Source organism: Schistocerca cancellata, chromosome 1 (genome assembly GCF_023864275.1).
Source record: "Schistocerca cancellata isolate TAMUIC-IGC-003103 chromosome 1, iqSchCanc2.1, whole genome shotgun sequence".
Lineage (NCBI taxonomy): Eukaryota > Metazoa > Arthropoda > Insecta > Orthoptera > Acrididae > Schistocerca > Schistocerca cancellata.
The window spans coordinates 467,401,893-467,419,642 of NC_064626.1; positions in this window are offsets into that span (position 1 = coordinate 467,401,893).

Below are 17,750 nucleotides of genomic sequence, written 5' to 3' on the forward strand. Positions count from 1 at the left end.
ACAAGTAAATAAATAAAAAAAATGAGAACAGTTTCGAAACATTAATTTCGCACATGAGCAGTAAAACAGAACAGAATAAATAGTGTCTCAACATCTTTACAAAGTAAATAACATAGTATTATAAAAATTCTACAACATAACTCTCATCAGCTAAACACATGAAGACAGGAAAAACACAAAAACACAAGGGTACACAAACACATAGCGGTATAACACAAAAGGAAAAGACAGGTTTTGTTTTACTGCAGTATTTTCCAAACAAAACTTTCTTTACTTCTTGGAGGTCTCCCTTCATTCATCATTATTCCCAAAAAGTCCTACCGATACCTGCTTTCCGTACTTTTTTCGTATAACTTCTCAATGCATTTCTTCCAATTCATCGAAACTCATTCTCTTGCATAGTCTACCCCCTCTTAAGCTAACTTAAATCTACTGAGCTCAGGTATGTATACTAAGGGATGAGGCAATGCAGCAGTACACAACAAATTAACACAAACAGCAATGACAAAAAATACAAATTGGCAAAGCTAGCAGCAGTAAATCTAAGTTAGCAAAGGAACTGCAATATTACAACTAATATAAGGCACTGTGCAGCAAACAAGAAAAATAAAGCAGTAGTAAAACTGACTTAACAGAGTAACACAAAGTGAAATTCAGTTGCACTATGCCCGGCAAACAGGAGCAGCAAATACTATAACTTATATCTAAACATGACAAAGCTCAAGCAGAAAAAATATGACACTAAAGTCAACAATGCAGATAAGGGAAATGTATATTCACATCTTAATGTCTATGTAATTAAATGGTGCACCACAACCTATTCTACAAAATAAATTACCAAGTACTTGAAAAGAAAATTAAGTAAGCAGTTACTGTTCTTAGTCCCTTCTTATTGTTCTTTTCTTTCCAAGTGCTCCTTTTTCTAAGAATGTGGATCATAAAATTATTATTTAATAGATCTGTTGACAGAAAGTTTTCACATTAGCAAATGCATTTAATTTTATTTTATAAAACCAGTGTTGCAACACAGCTAGAAAACAGATATCAAATGAAATAAGCAACTATCTAAAGTGAAGCATAAAAATATCATTCAATAGTCATGTGGCATTTCATAAGTTAGTAGAAATTCACTCAACTCTCGTAGAGAGACACTTGTCATAATCAGGTGTGCAGATGTAAGAATATTTCCCATCAGTTCATAAGCATTTCAGTAAGTAGCACAAAGTATGATATGTTTCCAAGTAATGAGCGTGTCATATTTGCGATGCTTTCAACAAAGAAATGTCAACAGCGAGGTTAATGGTCTCTTTTTCTCCACCTAATGGCTTTTTCTGCAGGCAGGTGGCACAGCTGGGCGCCCACGACGCATTACGTGAAGGTCACTTAACTTTCTTACCGAAATATTTACGACAGCAGTGACAGGCTCATATAAAAAAATTTCACAGGTCGAAAAGTTACAGTAGAAATCTGTAGAAACGAAATCTCATGAATAGGAGTGTTCTGATACACTCACACATGGACAAACAACTCATAACTCTTAAAGTACGATTCTTGGTTCCAACATCCTTTTTCACAAACCAGAGTCTCTAACTTCTATTCATTATTCATATACATATAAACACGTAATCACGTTCCTCATATATGATAGCATCATCTTATTGGTCGTAAACATACCTCAACAGCGTAATACACATCGTCATCGTAATAATAACATCATAACAGATCAATCATATCTCAAAATCGTCGTAGCTTCTTTCAGTAATTTCAAGACCTTCAGTAAGGTCATCTACCTCAAACGTACTTCAAAAATCATGATTCCTTACCAAATACGACATTCAAAGCTCTCATGGCATCACAATGGTTCCGAAAAAATATAAACAGTTCACAAAGTACAGACGAAATACAATTTCATAAGTGCGAAGTTATCCAACTATGTAATTGCGTAAACATCTGTCACTGACGTAGTACAAAAAAAACATATTTGTCTCTCTCTGTTAAATGATCAGACAGCTGTGTAATTTATGTGTTAGAGAAATATGGTACCGATGTGTAAAGTTGTATAAGCAAATACCATATTAGCTAGGGCTCCTTGTGCTTGTCAAACACATGGTACACAAAGTAAGCGTGTATCCCCCTGAGGATTAATGTAATTATACCGTCAGGTGTTACAGATTACAGCAATGGAATGAAATGTATCACGGAAAACCTTTGTATCTTTGTGATTCAAAAATCTTTAAAAATAAAATTAATCACTCAAATACGTATACTTTAGCGCTAAACTGTGCAGCTTGTTGTAAGATAATCTCTGTCATTACTTAACGGTAAAAATGTGCCAAGTGTCGTAATTATCGTCGTCCATAAGCGACGTTCTTTAGAAGTCAATGTACTTACCTCGTAATAAAAAAAAGTGAAATGCTATGCGTATAGATATCTTAGTTATTACGCTTATTGCTGTGATGAAGTAAGTGCTGTACTGTAACGTGTTGTTGTGCTATGGAAAAGGCTGTCTCATTGTAGCTATACCACAAAGTTACTACTAAAACATGTTTTCCTTTCCAGAAGAATTCAGAAAAACTGTGCAGAGATAAAACAGATACACCGCAAAAGCAACAATGTAAATTGTGTCACACATTAGTAGCGTCGTGATATAATCGTGTAGCTGTCAAATAAACTAACCACTGTGTCATCTGGTATCTCTCAGAAAGTATTTTAAATCCAGAACGTATTTTCAAGTAAATCAAAATGTTGCGTAAAATGTCATTAACAATACCAGTATATGTTCTACGTATGTGAGCCTTATAGTCATTACATAATTGTGCAACTAACAAGCAAGAATGTACACACACAGTAACACTGTGTCTTCTGTTCACTATTACAATGGAGTGGTAATTACTATCTAAATATGTTCCATAGGTTCTTGACTGGATAGTTAACTTTGAAACATTGTTGCATGTTAAAAGTTTCTAAGTGTGACGAAGCATACTAAGAACGTGAAGTGAAAAGTATGGCAAAGACAAAGTTAAAAAGCAGATTATCTTTCAATAAACGGTTTTCCATGTGAAATGTGGTGCAAGCCATTACTCTTCCTACTATGCAGAGCTCCAGCTTCAACGGAATTATCATGTGGTATATGGTACATCGGTAAAGAACGCTCAAATTTTTCTCTAGGTTAGCGTCTATGATATTTTTCTCTGAGCCAGCCGGCACACGTGGCTGCTTGCGGTGCGAGTCATTGTCTGCTATCTGTTTGTTGGCGTGTGTCGTTATTGGGATTAGGAGACCTAACTTCTACAAATTCACCTTGCTGAGAGGGTCCAGCCCTGTTTGAATCCCGCCAGTTCTGATGAAATTCAGGTCTGTCGTTACGATTATATCGTCTGTCGTCATGTCGGTAGTTCCTGTAGTTTCTTTCTTGTCGGTTAAGTGGTGGAGAATTTCTCCCTGAATTATCACTGCACGGTAGACCGTTGCATCTGAAGTTATTCTGTCTTCTGTGATAATAATAGTTATGGTTGCCATATTGTCTGTTTCTATGATTGTCTCTGTCATATTCATTACTATGGAAATGCGATCTTTCTCTGTAACTATTACTCTGCCAGTAGTTGTCATACGGGTGGTGTCTGTTTTGGTCACGATTTACGTTGTAAGAATAGCCTTGTCGTGTCCACTTATTATTTCTTTCTTCGCGGAGTTGTGACAGATGTGACCTGTAATTGTTGTGTTCCTGTTTTCGCGTCCCGCGATTGTCAGTGTCAATTTCCAATTCTTGTAAGAGTCCCTGAAAAGCTTCAATGTCGTCTTTGCAACGTCCTGCCAAAATAATATGTCGTAAATGTTCAGGCAATTTCATTAAGCAAATGCGGATGAGTTCTGAGGGGCTGTACAGGTTTGACAGGTACTGATTCTTGTGCAACATGTCTTCAAAATATTTCATAAGACTGGAAAACTCAGACTATTCGAAATGTTTCATCATTATGATGCTATGTTTCACTCGGTCTTGTGTAGCTTGAGACCAATATGCTGAGAGGAAGGCATGATAAAATTCTCCTTCACTGTGACAATCTTGAATGACTGATCGCATTCTTACAGCTGGTTCATTCTCTAAATAGCCACACATAAATTCTAGTCTGTGCTCTAATGACCAATTGGGAGGAAAACAATGAGAAAATTGATGAAGCCACGCTTGTGGATAAATGTCGTTTCCAGAATTCTTAAATGTTTTGATTTTACGTGTAGTAATAAACAGCTTATGGTCAAAATCATCTTGTCGGCGAGTCGCATGTCGGCCATTGTTACGTCGTTTCGGCGGTTCCATCTCAAAATTCGGTGTACCTTGCCAATTTCTTTCATAATTTCCGAAATGCCCTGTGATATTATTTTGCGGATGTTCCGTATTTCTATGTCCCTCTTCCCGTAGTGGAGTGTGAGTGTCCTCTGAAATATGTACTTCTTGTATTACCTGTGTCAACTAATCTTGTACTTCCTGGATTTCTTTTTGGTGTTGCGTATTAATTTGATTCTGATTTTGTTTGAATTTCCTAATTTGTTCGTACTCTTCTGTATCATTAAAGACTACCGGTCTTGTGTCATTCAGATTATCATCTACGTTCCTAGATAAATTATTTAGCTGATCCGAAAGTTCGACTACTTTCTCTGATAATGAACTAATTTCCTTCATGTGTCTTTCTGAATCAATTTTCAGAGTATCTACTGTGTCCTTTAAGTTTTCCTGAGTTTTTGCAAGTAGCGTAACCGAATCGGTAGATGCAACTGAGTCAATTTTAGCCCGCAAGGTCTCGTGATTTTCATGAACAATAATTTGCAGTTCTTTTATCGCTGCTTCGTGATTCTGTAATGCATTTTCATGCCACGAAAAAATAGGTTGAAAATGCTCACAAATTTGTTTTTTTACGTCATTACAGACTTTTTGACATTTCGCTTCGATGTTATGTAACTCAGTAGTTAAATCTTCACGTGTTTGTTCAAGCGTGGTGTCTAAGATTTAGTTCTATTGTGTCTAACTTTTGAAGCTTTTGCTGTGTTTGTCTCTGATTTTGTTCCATCGTGTCTAACTTTTGAAGATTTTGTTCCATTGTGTCTAACTTTCGAAGATTTTGTTCCATTGTGTCTAACTTTTGAAGCTTTTGTCCCATTTGTTGTATTAATTATAATAACAATGCACTGGTATCTGAAACATGTTCCTCAGTGCTTTTCGGCAGTGAATTTGCACCGGCAACATTCACATTTTGACAAGCAGAAAATGTGTCTTGACTTATTTGAGAAAACGGTTAGGACCCAAAACCTGAATCTGCAGTATTTGCGAAATTGTGTCCTGTCATTTCGGATTCCTGAGGCGAGCTGTTGCCGACCGATCGATCGATAATGCTTCCCTCTTCACTAATTGTTTCACTGTCTACACCATTATTTGCAGCCCGCTCCGTTTCCCTATGCACAATTACCAAATTACTAGTTTGAACATTAGTTAATTCATTACACAGTGGCGCGAACGCACTGCTTTCGTCTTCACTGTCATTTCTCAGTTTACTTTGGAGCCTAGTATTACGTTTTTCACACGTCATTATTGTCACAATATTTCACATGATAACACAGAAAAGCAGAATTTGAAGAGCAAAATAAGAAAAAACATTAACATAGCATTGAAAATATCTCGTTAATTGCAAACGCAGCTGCGAAATACTTTGTGCAAATCTACATGCATGCCACAACTGTTTTACTGTACAACAATGAAAAATTACAACTACAAAGGAAATTCTCTTTATAATTACGCGCTAGCAATAAACAATAGCTACACTAATTACAGAAACTACAAGAAAAAATCAGAAGATTCCATTGAGGTATCCTCGGCTAAGGGTCGACATATGAAACGTCCCCTTAGAAAAATTAATGAATTACTGTGCTGATTAACCTCTTACATTATTTTATTTTCAAACAGCTGAGCAGAAATGAACGTACTCAGACATTTCGCTCTTTACGTATTCTGATCAACACTAAACTGACAGCCAATATTTTTAGCGCAACGCAACCTGACTTTCAATAATCCCTACAAAACAACGGCCCTGACTAACATTAACCTATACCTTTCACAAATCACTTACCTCACAAAAATCTTCGTTACTCGAGCTACAGCAATACAGCAAGTGCAACTACTGCCAGCTAAATAAAAGATTCAAACTACTGAAGGCACTAACTACTGATAGGGATAGTTAGCAAATGAAAGATTATGATAGAGAACAAATAATGTATTTACCTTAATAGTGTTCAAAAGTCATAATATATATAGAAGTTCATGGCATCCAGACTTACAAATTTACTGTCTCTGATGGACACATGTCGAGATCATCCGCTCTCAAAACTCCGCCATTTCTCTCCCCATATCCACCACTGCTGGCGGCTCACCTCCAACTGCGCAACGCTACGCCCTGTTAACAGCCAACTGCCCAACACTACAGTAGCATATACTCCAACAATGCAAACCAACCACAGCCTTCACACAGCACAGTCAGTGATTTTAATATAGAGCGCTACGTGGCGTTACCCAAATAATAACCTAAACAGCCTACTTACAATGTGATACAACTGATGTGAATACAATTAAGGAATGGTACAGGGAGTTTCTAGCAACAGGAAGTGTTCTCAAACGTTCTGGCGGTGCACGTTACGGAGTGTCAGAAGGTACAGTGGAGAACATCAGAGCCGGCCGCTGTGGCCGAGAGGTTCTAGGCGCTTCAGTCTGGAACCACGCGATCCGCCAGTCGCAGGTTCGAATCCTGCCTCGGGCATTGATGTGTGTGATCTCCTTAGGTTAGTTAGGTTTAAGTAGTTCTAAGTTCTAGGAGACTGATGACCTCAATGTTAAGTCCCATAGTGCTCAGAGCCATTTGAACCATTTTGAGAACATCAGACAGACGTTTCTCAGAAGCCCACATAAGTCAATTCGTCAAGCATCTAGGCAACTTGATGTACCGCGATCAACATTGCATCGTGTAGCTCACCAGCGTCTTCGCATGTGTGCTCCCAAAGTGCAAATTCTGCAACATCTGACGCCAAACGACAAACCATTTTTATTGCTCATGGAAACCACACACTGTATGTTGCCCCCAGCGACACCTTCAGAGGTGGTGGTATGGATTGCTGTACACACTGGTACCTCTAATACCCAGTAGAACGCCCTCTTGCAATGATGCCTGCCTGTATTCGTCGTGGCATACTATCCACAAGTTCATGAAGACACTGTTTGTCCAGATTGTCCCACTCCTCAACGGCGATTTGGCGTAGATCCCTCAAAGTGGTTGGTGAGTCACTTCGTCCATAAACAGCCCTTTTCAATCTACCCCAGGCATGTTCGATAGGGTTCACGTCTGGAGAACATGCTGGCTACTCTAGTCTAGCGATGTCGTTATCCTGAAGGAAGTGATTCACAAGATGTGCAAGATGGGGGCGCGAATTGTCGTCCACGAAGACGAACGCTTCCCCAGTATGCTGCCAATATTGTTGCACTATCGGTCGGAGGATGGCATTTACGTATCGTACAGCCGTTACGGCGCCTTCCATGACCACCAGCGACGTACGTCGGCTCCACATAATGCCACCCCAAAATATCAGGGAACCTCCAGCTTGCTGCACTCTCTGGACAGTGTGTCTAAGGCGTTCAGCCTGACTGGGTTGCCTCCAAACACGTTTCCGACGATTGTCTGACTGAAGGCATATGCGACACTGATCTATGAAGAGAACGTGATGCCAATCCTCGGCGGTCCATTCGGCATGCTGTTGGGCCCATCTGTACCGCGCTGCCTGATGCCGGTGTTGTAAAGATGGACCTCGCCATGGACGTCGGTAATGAACTTGCGCATCATGCAGCAAATTGCACGCAGTTTGAGTTGTAACACGACGTCCTGTGGCTGCACGAAAAGCATTATTCAACATGGTGGCGTTGCTTTCAGGGTTCCTCCGTAGGTAGCGGTCATCCACTGCAGTAGTAGCCCTTGGGTGGCCTGAGCGAGGCATGTCACCGACAGTTCCTGTCTCTCTCTATCTCCTCCACGTCCGAAGAACATCGCTTTGGTTCACTCCGAGACGCCTGGACACTTCCCTTGTTGAGAACCCTTCCTGTCACAAAGTAACAATGCGGACGCGATCGAACCGCGGTACTGACCGTCGAGACGTGGTTGAACTACAGACAACTCGAGCCGTGTACCTCCTTCCTGGTCTAATGACTGGAAGTGATCGGGTGTCGGACCCCCTCCGTCTAATAGGTGCAACAAAAAAATTATTCAAATGGCTCTGAGCACTATGGGAATTAACATCTGTGGTCATCAGTCCCCTAGAACGTAGAACTACTTAAACCTAACTAACCTAAGGAGATCACACACATCCATGCCCGAGGCAGGATTCGAACCTGCGACCGTAGCGGTCACGCGGTTCCAGACTGAAGCGCCTAGAACCGCACGGCCACACCGGCCGGCAATAGGTGCAGCTCATGCATGGTTCTTTACATCCTTGGGCGGGTTTAGTGACATCTCTGAACAGTCAAATAGACCGTGTCTGTGATACAGTATCTACAGTCAACATCTATCTTCAGGTATTCTGGGAACCGGGGTGACGCAAAACTTTTTTTGATGTGTGTATTTGGTTGTCCGCCAGCACCGAACCATCGTCGAGGCGGTTTTTGGAGATCTTTTTCACCCACTCCCGATTTCTGTGTGTCTCAAAAGACACCTTGATGTTTCGTCGGAGACGATTCAGCAGCCTCTTGTTGGCGGGAAGTGGCGTACTGTACATCCGGGTTCTTCTCAGTGATTTCGCGTCAGGATGCTCTATGGCAGCTGGCGTGTGCAGCTAATCTGATCGCCGTGAACCTGGCGTTGGTGAAGTGCAGGAGAGCTTCGTCGATGCCCGTTTTCGCTGGAGGTGGAGGGGCGGCGAGTGTTTCCGTCATGGCGCCTTGAAAGCGCCCCTAGGGTACTCCCGGCAGCCTAATTCCTCTCTGTGGCAGCTGTAGCGGATCCAGATCGATCTTACTGACGACAGGAACATGGTCAGAGGGATGCCCTTAACAATTGTGATGTCAGTGACGTCTGGCTGTCCATGACCGGTGGGAAAGATGGTCGGGTTGTTGGGTCCCATCACTGTGGCTTCATGATGTTCCGCTGCTTGCAGGAGGCGACAGCCGTGTTTTTATTGAAGTCACGGGCAATGAAGATTTTTCCACTCAGACTGAATGTGTCGGATCCAGGGAGTGGCCTACAGGCTGCTATAAATGCGATGGAGCCCATCAGTGTCCGCAAGGCGACAGTCGAACCCTCCAGCGATGCCAAATGCAGTAGTTGTAGTGGTATTGGCAAATACCGTTGCAGTCATAAATAGTAGTACTACCACATGTCGTCAGCTTGTCCGTCCAGACATACAAGAAGTTTGTTGCTTTGATGTCGACTCCTGGTTTTAGGTAGGTTTCAGTTTATCAAGCATCAGAAATAGCAGCGAAGGCATTGGAGACATCAGTTGGCAGCAACATGGATAAGTAACTGCATTCTGTGGGGAGGTCCTGGTGACTTGACGAAAACATCTGTGTCGAGAGTGGGTGTCTGCTTCGTCTTCTTCTCTCGCGGTGAACGTCTGCCACCAGTCGGTACTATCGAGGCCCTTCATTTATTTGTTGGCCTGTCCTAGAGATGGTGGTGTAGTGGACTGCTAGCATTCTGCGTCAAGCACCTTGATACCAACGCGTCTTAAACCATGTCCATCGTGTTCCTCGTAGCCGCAGCTTCATTCATCGTAAGTGAGGGGGGGGGGGGGGCGGATGGGGCTGCGAGCAACGCGAACGCCGCTGGACTGGGATCTGCCACACCCTTCGCTTCTTCAACACACTGGTTCTCACTCGACCTCGTACAACTCGCAATCGCGTGATGACGTTGACGACTGACTCTTATTATCTGGCGACAATTACTTGTAACTGAACTGTTGCCTGCTGGAGGTTGTGCTTCGCCTTCCTCCAGCAGACGGAAGTATGTTCGCGACCACGTGATGTCTGGATGGCACTTATTTCCTTAATAGCAGCGGCGACTGTTTGTGATGCTCGCGCTGCTCAGAAGCGTAGCTGATGACCTCTACAGGCGCCTGTAACAGACGGTGAGTCAACGCTCTGTTTGTATACAGTATTGCATCCATATTAGTCGACCACAATATTATTGCACTTGGGAGTGAGAGTGCTTTGGCCCGTTTGTCGTGAGTTTTTATTGTGATATTTCACACGCTGAGCCAATTTATTGTAGATGCACAACTGTCTTGGAAGCATTCACCGTGCGATGCGTTTCTCTTAATCACCACTGTACTTGTTTACCTTAGCGTCATCGCTTGTTTTCCACAACGGCCACTGAAGGCAGAGTGCCATATAATAGCTGATCGGGTAATGACATGAGATGCTCGTGTTGTATCTCTAAATATTGCGCAGAGAGGAGGCGCCTAAAGGCGATGGGTAGGCAAACCCTCAGGGCGAAGTCGTCGCACTGGCAGCGGACGTAGTCGGCATGCGGCCGATATAAAAGTAATTCTAAGACTTTTTCGTCAACATTGTCTCCAGATTCGTTAGGGACGGAGAAATGTTCTCAGCGTGCGGAAGTTCCCAGTTTGGTGTTCTGAAACTTTTCATTATCTTAACAAATGAGTCCAATGTTATTCATTGAGCGAACCTAGTGTCGTAGTATTTTATCAGATTATGATCCTTAGTCGTCTCTCCTCAGGAGATTTCCAACTCTCGGACCTACCTATAAGCTGACACGCTTCTAAGTGTAACGTCTGTATTGGACCCCCCTCTCACCTGTTAGATACGTGGGTTGCCAGGAGGATTGTGCTAATGTAACTGCGGCTCCAGAATAAATACCAATTAAAATCAGGTTACCATAGAGAGTCAGACAAACGTGCTTCAACTTTTGAATGGGTACTGATATTTCATCACAATACTGAAAGTACATGTTGACAATAAATTATCTGGTATCTGCAGTAATAACTTCTACGGCTATGGAGTCCTCATCACGCATCTAAGTGATGTTCATGTCTTTTGGTCCCTTGCTTCAGGCTATTACTGCCGCCATTGGGCATCTCTCTTCCGTTATGACTTGATCTGTTGTGGGCGTGTTAGAAATTCTTCACTGTACTAAGGTTTCTACTCAAAAATTGACATCGAATTTCTCTTGTTCCGACAGTTTCCGTAAGTCACGTAGCACCATCGCACTGCGCATTGCATTCAATTGCGCTATTCGAAAAGGCTGTATGATGGGTATGGTGAAAGTAAAAACGCAGCCATGATTTTGTATTATCAAATGTCATACTTCTACTGTTGTAAAGCTGTTCCAAATCAATTCCTCTTCTCTCCTTTTGCATGCTTTTTAAATTAATTCAGTAAGCTTATCCGCGCTAGTCGAAAGGTTCACTGTTTTTAGTTGAAACTGTCTACTGATTTGGAAACCAGAAAGTGAATTACATTTTCCCATGGGCTATCCCTCACGCAATGGAGGGCTCAGGGCTATATTTAGAGTAAACCTCTTCTCTACTAGAAACATACTGAGCACATCGTCATAGCTACAGTCTTGGATCGCTTAGATTTCAAACAAGAAACTGGCTGTGTGCCGCCCATAATGTTAACAAAACCGCGTGGAAGGTGATGAGATTGCTTTCCACTTTTGTGGCGAACAATTTTAATTGGAACTTGCCGTAGAGGTCGCCTCTGACCTGCTCATAGTGCTGTTTGTGATAGGGACATGGTTATTATTATTATTGTTATTATCAGTAATATTACTGTGTGTGTGCGCGTGAACTTTTACTGGATATATTAATCAATTAGAACTCAAAACTTTTATTTATAGTCATAGATCCTGATCCCACTGAAATAAACAGGAAGTAGGAACATTTATTTCAATGGATACAAGAAGAAAGTGGACTTGCAGAATGGATATTATGGTCAGTATATTCTCCATCACTTTCTGGCTGACCATAAAAGAGATTTTAGTCTCTTGTAATAAGACGGCGAATAAATATACAAGATTAGTTATCCACCCGCCACACCACAATTTGAATTAATACAAGTCTTGGTTGCTGTTTATTCTATTATTCAACGCATTTCACATTCTTGGGGATTCTTGAAATGATCCTTTTACAAGTTTTTTAAAAACCATTAAACGTCTCTGTGCTAGACTGAAGCAAGCATAGAACCAAGTGAACCCACAGCGACATTGTCAGGCCTGCTGGTGCGACTTTATTAAGGTCTCTGCTGATTCATCTGATTCGACACGTGCTTCAATCTAGCACAGAGGCGTTTTATGGTTTTTTTAGTTAATCTGAAGATTCCCCAGAAAGACGTAAAGAATTATTGGTAAAAGAACAGTTTGTGGCCAAGACAGTTTTTAATACAGACCTACATGTTAATCTAGTGTGAATCCATAATTAATGCAGTATGGGCCGAATTCCTCTCGTTGCTAAATAATCCAAACCATAATTTATAAAATGACAGTCTTTTCTGAAGCTTCTTTACCTCAAGTCCGTTGTCAGTTATATTGCTACTACTTGCATTGTAACCACTCATCAGCGCTTGTACACTCCTGGAAATGGAAAAAAGAACACATTGACACCGGTGTGTCAGACCCACCATACTTGCTCCGGACACTGCGAGAGGGCTGTACAAGCAATGATCACACGCACGGCACAGCGGACACACCAGGAACCGCGGTGTTGGACGTCGAATGGCGCTAGCTGCGCAGCATTTGTGCACCGCCGCCGTCAGTGTCAGCCAGTTTGCCGTGGCATACGTAGCTCCATCGCAGTCTTTAACACTGGTAGCATGCCGCGACAGCGTGGACGTGAACCGTACGTGCAGTTGACGGACTTTGAGCGAGGGCGTATAGTGGGCATGCGGGAGGCCGGGTGGACGTACCGCCGAATTGCTCAACACGTGGGGCGTGAGGTCTCCACAGTACATCGATGTTGTCGCCAGTGGTCGGCGGAAGGTGCACGTGCCCGTCGACCTGGGACCGGACCGCAGTGACGCACGGATGCACGCCAAGACCGTAGGATCCTATGCAGTGCCGTAGGGGACCGCACCGCCACTTCCCAGCAAATTAGGGATACTGTTGCTCCTGGGGTATCGGCGAGGACCATTCGCAACCGTCTCCATGAAGCTGGGCTACGGTCCCGCACACCGTTAGGCCGTCTTCCGCTCACGCCCCAACATCGTGCAGCCCGCCTCCAGTGGTGTCGCGACATGCGTGAATGGAGGGACGAATGGAGACGTGTCGTCTTCAGCGATGAGAGTCGCTTCTGCCTTGGTGCCAATGATGGTCGTATGCGTGTTGGCGCCGTGCAGGTGAGCGCCACAATCAGGACTGCATACGACCGAGGCACACAGGGCCAACACCCGGCAGCATGGTGTGGGGAGCGATCTCCTACACTGGCCGTACACCACTGGTGATCGTCGAGGGGACACTGAATAGTGCACGGTACATCCAAACCGTCATCGAACCCATCGTTCTACCATTCCTAGACCGGCAAGGGAACTTGCTGTTCCAACAGGACAATGCACGTCCGCATGTATCCCGTGCCACCCAACGTGCTCTAGAAGGTGTAAGTCAACTACCCTGGCCAGCAAGATCTCCGGATCTGTCCCCCATTTAGCATGTTTGGGACTGGATGAAGCGTCGTCTCACGCGGTCTGCACGTCCAGCACGAACGCTGGTCCAACTGAGGCGCCAGGTGGAAATGGCATGGCAAGCCGTTCCACAGGACTACATCCAGCATCTCTACGATCGTCTCCATGGGAGAATAGCAGCCTGCATTGCTGCGAAAGGTGGATATACACTGTACTAGTGCCGACATTGTGCATGCTCTGTTGCCTGTGTCTATGTGCCTGTGGTTCTGTCAGTGTGATCATGTGATGTATCTGACCCCAGGAATGTGTCAATAAAGTTTCCCCTTCCTGGGACAATGAATTCACGGTGTTCTTATTTCAATTTCCAGGAGTGTAGTTATCTCTACGTCCTTCACTGAATGATGTGGTTTGAGCTGCTTGTCATCCCTATGACTTTACATACATCCCTTTCGTTTCTGGTATAACTGTAAAGGGACGAGAGAGGCAAATCTGACGTTACGGCTAATAATGGAAGCAAGGCTAAAGAAAAATCAAGACACTTTCATAGGATTTGTCGACCTGGAAAAAGCGTTCGACAATATAAAATGGTGCAAGCTGTTCGAGATTCTGAAAAAAGTAGAGGTAAGCTATAGGGAGAAACGGGTCATATACAATATGTACAACAACCAAGAGGGAATAATAAGAGTGGACGATCAAGAACGAAGTGCTCGTATTAAGAAGGGTGTGATACAAGGCTGTAGCCTTTCGCCCCTACTCTTCAATCTGTACATCGAGGAAGCAATGATGAAAATAAAAGAAAGGTTCAGGAGTGAAATTAAAATACAAGGTGAAAGGATATCAATGATACGATTCGCTAATGACATTGCTATCCTGAGTGAAAGTGAAGAAGAATTAAATAATCTGCTGAACGGTATGAACAGTCTAATGCGTACACAGTGTGGTTTGAGAGTAAATCGGAGAAAGACGAAGGTAATGAGAAGTAGTAGAAATGAGAACAGCGAGAGACTTAACATCAGGATTGATGGTCACGAAGTCAATGAAGTTAAGGAATTCTGCTACCTAGGCAGTAAAATAACCAATGACGGACGGAGCAAGGAAGACATCAAAAGCAGACTCGCTATGGCAAAAAAGGCATTTCTGGCCAAGAGAAGTCTACTAATATCAAATACCGGCCTTAATTTGAGGAAGAACTTTCTGAGGATGTACGTCTGGAGTACAGCATTGTATGGTAGTGAAACGTGGACTGTGCGAAAACCGGAACAGAAGAGAATCGAAGCATTTGAGATGTGGTGCTATAGACGAATGTTGAAAATTAGGTGGACTGATAAGATAAGGAATGAGGAGGTTCTACGCAGAATCGGAGAGGAAAGGAATATGTGGAAAACACTGATAAGGAGAAGGGACAGGATAATAAGACATCTGCTAAGACATGAGGGAATGACTTCCATGGTACTGGAGGGAGCTGTAGAGGGCAAAAACTGTAGAGGAAGACAGAGATTGGAATACGTCAAGCAAATAATTGAGGACGTAGGTTGCAAGTGCTACTCTGAGATGAAGAGGTTAGCATAGGAAAGGAATTCGTGGTGGGCCGCATCAAACCAGTCAGTAGACTGATGACCAAAAAAAAAAAAAAAGAATAACTGTTGATGTCTGAAAGGACGAAAAATATTTTAATCTTCAGCAGTACCAGCGAGTACTTCACATTGAATTTCGTTCAAAACATGCTACTATGGCCAAAGTTATTGATACCTATTATTATTTCTCTAGAGTACTTCCTATGACTGTACTGTATTTCTTGTTACACTACTGTCACTACTATTGTCGTAGTTAGTTTTCATAGCCTATAACTTACTCAGCAAAGAAGGGAAAGAAGAAAGCTGGAAGGGGTATATAAAGGGTCTATACAAGGGCGATGTACTTGAGTACAATATTATGGAAATGGAAGAGGATGTAGATGAAGATGAAATGGGAGATATGATACTGCGTGAAGAGTTTGACAGAGCACTGAAAGACCTAAGTCGAAACAAGGCCCCGGGAGTAGACAACATTCCATTAGAGCTACTGACGGCCTTGGGAGAGCCAATCCTGACAAAACTCTACCATCTGGTGAGCAAGATGTATGAGACAGTCGAAATACTCTCAGACTTCAAGAAGAATATAATAATTCCAATCCCAAAGAAAGCAGGTGTTGACCGATGCGAAAATTACCTAACTATCAGTTTAATAAGTCACGGCTGCAAAATACTAACGCGAATTCTTTACAGACGAATGGAAAAACTGGTAGAAGCCGACCTCGGGGAAGATCAGTTTGGATTCCGTAGAAATGTTGGAACACATGAGGCAATACTGATCCTACGACTTATCTTAGAAAATAGATTAAGGAAAGGCAAACCTACGTTTCTAGCAATTGCAGACTTAGAGAAAGCTTTTGAAAATATTGTCTGGAATACTCTCTTCCAAATTCTGAAAGTGGTAGGGGTAAAATACAGGGAGCGAAAGGCTATTTACAATTTGTACATAAACCAGATGGTAGGTATAAGAGTCGAGGGGCATGAAAGGGATGCAGTGGTTGGGAAGGGAGTGAGACAGGGTTGTAGCCTCTCCCCGATGTTATTTAAACTGTATATTGAGCAAACAGTAAAGGAAACAAAAGAAAATTCGGAGTAGGTATTAAAATCCATGGAGAAGAAAAAAAAATCTTTGAGGTTCGCCGATGACATTGTAATTCTGTCAGAGACAGCAAAGGACTTGGTAGAGGAGTGTCTTGAAAGGAGGATGTAAGATGAACATCAACAAAAGCAAAACGATAATTTAATGTAGACGAATTAAGTCGGGTGATGCTGTGGGAATTAGATTAGGAAATGAGACACTTAAAGTAGTAAAGGAGTTTTGCTATTTGGGGAGCAAAATAACTGATGATGGTCGAAGTAGAGAGGATATAAAATGTAGACTGGCAATGCCAAGGAAAGCGTTTCTGAAGAAGAGAAATTTGTGAACATCGAGTATTGATTTAAGTGTCAGGAAGTCGTTTCTGAAAGTATTTGTATGGAGTGTAGCCATGTATGGAAGTGAAACGTGGACGATAAATAGTTTAGACAAGAAGAGAATAGAAGCATTCGAAATGTGGTGCTACAGAAGAATGCTGAAGATTAGATGCGTATATCACACAACTAATGAGGAGGTATTGAATAGAGTTGGGGGGAAGAGGAGTTTGTGGCACAACTTGACTAGAAAAAGGGATCGGTTGGTAGGACATGTTCTGAGGCATCAAGGGATCACCAACTTAGTATTGGAGGGCAGCGTGGAGGGTAAAAATCGTAGACCAAGAGATGAATACACTAACCGGTTTCAGAAGAATGTAGGTTGCAGTAGGTACTGGGAGATGAAGAAATTTGCACAGGATAGAGTAGCATGGAGAGCTGCATCAAACCAGTCTCAGGACTGAAGACCACAACAACAACAACAACAACAACATAACTTACTCCGTCAGATTAAGCTGTATCCTAGCTTACTTCCTTTGATTTTAAGAACAAATGAGACTAGAAAACGAAAGAACATAAAAGAATTGAAAATTTTCGGGATATCTTGTTACGTAGGTAGAGTTAGTCATGATCCAAATTGTTGGAAATAGGTGTACGGCATTTAGAGGTTAGCGATGTTTTACACTAACAATTGCTCACTATGCTTTGTCGTTTTATTTTGTGTGTTCCTTAGATGGTTGTCTGTAACGGGCACTCCTTGCAGCTATTTCTGAATGGCTAAGCATTATTTACGAATATTCAAATGTGTGTGAATTCCTGAGGGGCCAAAATTCTGAGGTCATCGGTCCCTAGACTTACACACTACTTAAACTAACTTATGCTAAGAACAACACACACACCCATGCCCGAGAGAGGACTCAAACTTCCAGAGTGAACATTATTTGCGAGTAAAAATACAATATTCTTGTCATTGTGTTCTTTTCTGGTATATGTAACTCTGGCTTTTACCCCAAACCGTAAGTGTTTCTAGTATTTTACTCCAATTTCGTGACATCCTTTCCAGTTGAAATTTTTCTTTATTCATGATGTTTGCAGGTGCCTGAAAATGGTCTCTG